The sequence below is a fragment of the Periplaneta americana genome, chromosome 8, assembly GCF_040183065.1.
Source record: "Periplaneta americana isolate PAMFEO1 chromosome 8, P.americana_PAMFEO1_priV1, whole genome shotgun sequence".
NCBI lineage: Eukaryota > Metazoa > Arthropoda > Insecta > Blattodea > Blattidae > Periplaneta > Periplaneta americana.
The window spans coordinates 42,137,501-42,146,123 of record NC_091124.1 but is presented as its reverse complement, the minus strand read 5'-3'; positions in this window follow the sequence as shown (position 1 = coordinate 42,146,123).

The window sequence follows — 8,623 nt, the reverse complement described above, 5'->3', positions numbered from 1 at the left end:
TGGAGGTGCCACGACTTCAATTACTGACAAACATAAACGTACAGCCCTGGACTACGCTATATTGTACAACAGAATTGAAGTTAATGAATGGCTGTCACGGTTGAATACGTGACAAACTGTATAAATGCTCTGGTTGATATTTATTTATCGGTACCTGAATATTAAGTGCAAAATCAATTTAGAGTTCAGTCTCATGTAACTAAAAGCAAATTTTTCTAATTAATAATTTACTAATCTAATAATAGTACATTATGCAACGAGCCTAAAATGGTAGTAATTAAGACGCGAGTATGTTTGCTTATGAAACGAGTACGAGTTTCATAATTTTCATACGAGCGTCTTAATTACCATTACAGGCAAGTTTCATACGACTTTTATGCTCGACCATATTTCTAACTTGAAATTATTCATAAGTATTCATGTTATGTTTATGTAAGTGAAGAGCGGACTGACCTGAATTATGAGATGTGCGCAGACGCGAAAGTATTGATTTTTTCCGAGCAACGAATGTCATTGACCTTGATAAAATCTAGAGAATAACATGATCATTAGGCTTGATATAACCTGGATATTGATTTAGAATTGAAAAACGAGATGACAAATTGAATTTATTTGAATATTATTTACAATTAAGGCTAATTATTATAGTAACAGAACATAACCTTCTGCGACAGTATTTGATTTCCAGCCTCCGTGACTTTTCGCTAGTTGTCTTTCGATTGCATATCCGAGAATAATCGATACTTGCGGTTTTATAATGGTACGAAGGTGATTTCTGATTGGCTGAACAACTGAACTTTAATGAATAGGTGTACTTTAATTATGTGCATTAAAGGGCTACTACCAGATGTATAATTAGGCCTACTACATGGCATGGTCGAGCACAAAATATATTACGATATATTATAGATTGCTGAAGAAAAAGAAAAGAATACAGTAACGCTCTATATTATAATTCAACCTAATTATATTCTCAGTAACGAGTTAGAATTCACTAAGTAAAAAAAAAAAAATTCTATTGCAATAATTATTCAACTATTGCAAGGATATTTGAGAAAAACCTTTCCCCCAATCCATCTACGTGCATAATGTTCATCCAAAAAATATCATACGGAAATTATGACATTCGCCGGTGCATAATTCAGTTGGTACTACATGAGCAAACCTTGAAACTCGTGAGAGTATAGTATGGTATACTATTCTTCATACAGTATTATGATAAATTATGTATGTAGCAAATGAACATTTATGCCAAGGGATTTTTCTGTCCCAAATAATATTCTGGATAACTTTCTCGGTCATTAACTATTATTTTAGAATTTTTCTATTATTCACTCATTAAAGCGACTGAAGCACTTTCTTCCCGATAAATTAAAATTAATCCTTGCACAAACACTCGTGATGCCGCACTTCGACTACTGCGATATTATATTAAGTAACCTAAATGCAAATTTGAGCAGCAGGCTAAACGTGTGCATAATGCGTGCGTCCGTTATATTTGTAATATTCGTAAGTATGATCGTGTTTCCCCGTCTTTCCAAACTCTGTCTTGGCTAAGGCTAAGCGATCGACGAGCCCTGCATTCTCTTGTTCTCTTATTTCAAATTCTGCGCACCGCTACCCCAATCTATTTGGCTTCTCGTTTTCAAAATTTATCCGCATATCATCAGCTAAGTACAAGATCTCATCAGAACAATTTACTCATTATATCCTACCACAAGACATCTTTATATTCTTCATCTTATACAGTTTCAGTTGCTAGAAATTGGAACTCGCTACCGAGTGATGTAAGGGGTTGTTGGACAATAACTTCATTTAGGTCAAAATTACATAAATTCTTACTTAACAAATTAATTGCTGATTAATATTTATTACATATTATAATGAAACTAACATCTGTCCATTCCTACTATCATTAATTTCTCTAAATAGATTTACAAAACCCCTAATAGCAATTTCATTAATATTCTCATTATAGAAATATATTTTAGATTTATATATATATATTTTTTTTTCTCTGTAACATAGTTCTAGTAAGCTTATATTAAATTTATTTTCATCATTTTACTAGCTATCTCAAACCTCAAATTAATTATAATTGATTGAATTAAATTAGCTCATAAATTAAGTTACCACTTTACCTAATAGGTTTATCTAAATTTAAATAAATATGTAGTCTACTAGTCGTTAACTTAACTGAAGAATATTGCTGGAGAACCTTTTAAGTTTAGTGTAAATATTCGTAATTTAAATATGTATTGTATTGATTAAGACTGGTGGTTGAGTGGAAGAGAAGGCCTTATGGCCTTAACTCTGCCAGCGAAAATAAAACATTATTATTATTATTATTATTATTATTATTATTATTATTATTATTATTATTATTATTATTCCCTAAATTCTGAATATCGGTACCATGCGTAAGGTAAAATAAAAATATGGATATATGGCCACGTACCACATACTACAGAAGATAACTTTATTCTACTTATCATGTAGAGTAGTGGTTGCCAAACACCACGAAATTGTGACGTAATAGAAATGCAACCCGCAAACCACTTTCGCAGGGAGAGGGGTGGAGTTGGTATCTCCTCAGGTAATGCAGTGAATAATGGTGCAGGGACGAACTGTGACCAAAAAACGAAAGCAATATAAAATTCTTTCACTTATTAATTATACATACTTTTTTCCATGTTAATTTTTTATCCTTCTATTAATGATTTTTGTATTAACTTATTAATAATTTTTTTTTGTTATTTACCAAAGAAAGACCGTGTACTTTACATCAGCAGATATTTTAAATTAGAAAAACGTACCAGACTGGTCACGAAATTGTAAATTACACTACATACTTAAAAAAAAAAAACGTTGAAGTATTTTACTCCGATTAAGACATAGAAGCTGACATTTTTTATTGTTTATTCATTAATGAAATATTCAAATTACACTCATACGTAGAAAAAAAAGGTCGATGTATTTTACCCCGATTAAAACATAGAAGCCGTTACTTTTTATTGTTCGTTTATTATTCAAGTCACAGGTTAGGGCGTGGTAGTCTTCATAACAAGAAAAATAATGACAACGTACATTGTTCTTTTATACTTCATTTAAAATTTTACAACAAATTAAGTATCTCATATTTTTGCCATCTGCACAAAATAAATACTTTGTGCGAGATCGTGCGTATTTGCTTGTTTTTCGCACAGAACCAATACGCGGTAAGTGTGAAATACCACATTCAGTGTTCCCAACCTAACACACATAGCAATTTCCCTCTCCTTACCGCTTAAGCGCGACATTCATTTTACTGCTTTAGGCTTTTAACATATTATTTTTAGAGACGTTTAACATACTAATAATTATAAATTGGAAACTTACCACTGCAATTTCACCTAAATTGCAATGTTAATTATTGCTTTGCAAAAATTAAGTAAAGTCTACTACTCCACGAAACTTATTGCATTCCTGATACAAGTAGCATTAAGGAAGCCGTGAAAAAATCAACAAGGTTCCAGATGCCGATGTTATTACTGCAATATGTTATATAAATAATATTGTTAAAATATTAAAATGAAAAATAAATCATTACATAACCTTACCGTTTGTTTTAAGTTTGCATTTATAGACTGGGGGGGTGGGGGAAGACAGACATATATCACGGCCAGCTGGAGTATAGCAAACACAGAAAACATTTTATAGCAACAATGTTGAAGAAAGATATTTTGGTGTTCCGAAGTTGCCGTAATTAAACAGAAACCAACATGGAGATTTCATTGCAACTAATTAGAAATTCGTCTTTCACGTATGTAATAAACGATCTTCGCACAAAATAATGTACGATACACGAGCGGTATGTTTGTTTTCATGTTCTCGGAAATTAAAAAAGCTCAACTACGTTTCGCTTTTTCAATCTTTTCCTCGACCATGAAAACGTCAACATACCGCTCTTGTAACGTATATTACTATTTCCTTCCATGCTCCTAAAAATTAAGTTTTTACTTACTATCTGTTTTCGAAGAGACACCGAAACATATTATCCTACACACTTGTAACATTACATGCGTACGTCCGCTGCTGATAAATGTCTTTACTTATATCGAAGTGATGGCTGTAAACAGAGGGTGGGGGTATGATGTCATGGTTACGCTTGAGTGGAGGCAGGGGCATGTGTCGCGACACAGCTTTTGGCGATCACTGATGTAGAGCTTAAGGCCAATCCATCAACATCTAGGAACTGATAGCAGATAACTGGAAACCAATACTTACTTACTTACAAATGGCTTTTAAGGAACCCGAAGGTTCATTGCCGCCCTCACATAAGCCCGCCATCGGTCCCTATCCTGTGCAAGATTAATCCAGTCTCTATCATCACACCCCACTTCCCTCAAATCCATTTTAATATTATCTTCCCATCTACGTCTCGGCCTCCCCAAAGGTCTTTTTCCATCCGGCCTCCCAACTAACACGCTATATGGATTTCTGGATTCGCTTATACGTGTTACATCCCCTGCCCATCTCAAACATCTGGATTTAATGTTCCTAATTATGTCAGGTGAAGAATACAATGCGTGCAGTTCTGTGTTGTGTAACTTTCTCCATTCTCCTGTAACTTCATCCCGCTTAGCCCCAAATATTTTCCTAAGCACCTTATTCTCAAACACCCTTAACCTATGTTCCTCTCTCAGAGTGAGAGTCCTAGTTTCACAACCATACAGAAGAACCGGTAATATAACTGTTTTATAAATTCTAACTTTCAGATTTTTTGACAGAAGACTAGATGACAAAACCTTCTCAACGGAATAATAACACGCATTTCCCATATTTATTGTGCGTTTAATTACCTCCTGAGTGTCATTTAGATTTGTTACTGTTGCTCCAAGATATTTGAATTTTTCCACCTCTTCGAAGGATGAATCTCCAATTTTTATATTTCCATTTCGCACAATATTCTGGTCACGAGATATAATCAATACTGAAACCAATACTGAATAAAATCATATGCAGGGCAACACAGATCATGCCTTCACACAGTTGAACCTTTCTGCAGACAAACAAATTGAATACACATCAATATGAGTATCGCAGGACGCATTGCGATGCTCCTGAATTGCTTCACTGCAGGTAAGTTGAATTTGATTTATTTAAATCTTTTGCATTCTATACTTTCCTCTTGTATTTTGAATCTAGATTCTATACTTGAATCAAACAACTATAAGACTTCTTCGGCCTAATATCAGAAATAGCCCATCTAATCAATATCAACGAAATTAAGCAACATTTTAGGGAATAATAAAATTTAAGCATCATGCCAATTAAATGTTTATTTAATAACATAAGATAACAATTAACCGAATGTAATGAATAGAAAGTGTAATAAAACAGTATATTTGTTCTGGATATTATGTTTTCCCTATGTAAACACCATGCGCTAAGTAAGGCACCACTTCCACACAAGAAGCCGAAGAAAAGCTGTTCATAATTTTTTTAATGCTTACAACAAATATGTTTTCACTTTAAGCCTCAGAAGTAGTCATGACACTTTTGGGTATCGCTTTATCTCATAAGGCTAAATTACAGTTCACACAATCTAGTCTTTATGTTGCTGGGTACAATTCTGTGTTACTCAGATCAATTTCCGACAGAATATTGTACATTCAATTTCCACTTCAACTATAGAGTTTGGGTAAATCTTGATTGCCTTAATTTTTTTGTGTTTCGTTTTGTTTTGTTATTTATGTATAATTCGTTTGTGTGAATGATTTTACTGTCAAACAATGTATAGGTCTATATTATTTACCTACATGACAAGGAAGTTCCTCTGCAGCTAAATGTATCCATGGGCAAGGCGGAAATAAACCTCGCCACAGAGATTAACAACTATGTGTAACTTGAAAAGGAAAAATGCAGCATTTGAGTACGACTGGACATTCAATTTAATAACAGTAATAATGATAATGGTAATGATAATGATAATAATAATAATGACAATAATAATAACAATAATAATAGTAATAATAACAATAACAATAAAAACAAAAATAACATTAATAATAACAACAATAATAGTAAGAAGAATAATAATAAGAATAACAATAACAATAATAATAATAATAACATTAATAATACTAATAATAATAATAATAATAATAATAATGGCAATAATAACAATAACAATAATAATAATAATAAGAATAAGAACAATAATAACAAGAATAACAATAATAATAATAATAATAATAATAATAATAATAATAATCGTAATAATAATGACAATAATAACAAAAATAACAATAATGATGACAATAATAATAATAATAATAATAATAATAATAATAATAATAATGACAATAATAATAAGACTAACAATAATAACAAAAATAACAATAACAAAAATAACAATAACAAAAATAACAATAATAATAATAATAATAATAATAATAATGAAGAAAATAATAATAATGAAAATAATAATAACAATGGAAATAATAATAACAATAATAATAGTAATAATAATAATAATGACAATAATAACAATAATAATAGTAATAATAATAATAATGATGACAATAACAATAATAATAGTAGTAATAATAATAATGATGACAATAACAATAATAATTGTAATAATAATAATAATAATAATAATAATAATAATAATGACAATAATAACAATAATAATAGTAATAATAATATTAATAATGACAATGATGATGATAATAATGACAATAATAATAATAATAATAATAATAATAATAATAATAATGGGAATAATAACAATATTAAAAATAAGAAGAATAACAATAATAATAGTAACAACAATAATAGTAACAATAATAATAGTAATAATAATAATAATAATAATAATAATAATAATTTCTGACTGTCTATTCATGTATCGTAGGCCTATGTCGACGATTTAAAAATGTTCCAAACAATCAAGAGTAGTGCTGATTGCCAATCTCTTCAAGGAGATATTAACTCAGTAGCAAAATGGTCTGATGACTATGGTATGAAAATTAACGTCTCCAAAACTAATGTAAAAAAATTTTCTAGTAAAACTTTACCACTGAAATTTAAATATTATGTAAAATAACGTTCTAATAGACAGAATTGTGTAAAAGATCTGGGAATATTGATTGACGGTAAACTGTATTTTATAGTCATGTTGATTACATTTGCAATCACGCAATCAGAACGTTGGGAATAATACGGTCAATAACGTATTCTTTCTCCACGCCTGATTCTCTTTTAATGCTCTACTATGCATTGGTGATTTCGAAACTCGAATATGCATGTGTAGTTTGGAACTCGATTACAGCTATTGATTCGGCTAAATTAGGAAATTTGCAAACGAAATTTATATCTTCACGTTCATTCACATTTCTCGCATTAATTCCAAGTATAGTTATGAGAGAAAGTGCGAATACTTTAATTGTCGAAGCATATATGCTAGGCGCCGTGAGTTCGAATATCTGTTCTTTTGTAAGGTGCTCAAAGGTAATATATCCTGCGACTCCTTAAATTGTTTAATTGTTTATTGTTAATAAAATAACATGGACAAAAATACAATCTTAGTTCTTCCCTGAAGGAGTAAAAAACTCGTGCTCAGGGAGATATCTAAACACAAAGATAAACACAAAGATAATTTTTTGACACAAACTGGGTCAAGAAAAAAAAATTACAGGAATAAATTAAATTTAAAAATACAATTTCAATTTTAACAATTTAAGTCATACAAACACATATACATATTAAATCAATATATATATTCTTTAAAAATTAAATTCCTAACGCTATTTTTTAAATTTCTGATACTAAAATTTTCCAAATCTGGGTATTTATCAATTATTTTACTGTATAACCTTGGACCAAAGTAGGTACCATGGCTCAGAGCTGTGCTTGTGAAACACTTTGGTTCCTCTAGTCGTATAAAATCGGATCTTTTAGTTCCATATTTATGATGATAAAATTTGAATTTATTACGGTTTTTATGTATGAAGATTAATAAGGCAATATAATAAATCTGTTTAATTTTCAAAACATTAAGATCAGTAAAAAAAAAGCTCAGATGAGTAATCAATTGGTTTATTAAGGCATATTTTAATAATTCTTTTCTGAATAAGTATTAGTGGAGTGAGATTAGAATTACAAGCATTTCCCCACCCTAAAATTCCATACTGGAGAATGGATTGAAATAAATGAGACGTAAAATATTAACTGGTAAATATGACCGAAGTATAACAAAGATATAAATTGTTGTAATCTCTTGTGTAAATATGTAATATGTTTGTTCCATCGTAAGTGTTGGTCGATTGTAATGCCTAAATACGTAACTTCTGAGGATTCGGTTAATATGGGACATTCATAATTTTGAGAAGAACAAAATAATAATATTAGTTTACGTATTCCGACGAAAGAAGATATGAGAGCTTACAAAATTTTCTATAATAGAAATTCAAAATTTCTTTCACCAATCTCCAGATGTATAAAAAATGTTAACATGCACGTCTGCGAATTCTAACCTTTCAATGTATATACTTGGTGCCTCTGTACAATGAATTGTTATTTATATATCCTTGAAAAAATATACTTAAATTTCATTATATCATTTCGAATATATTCA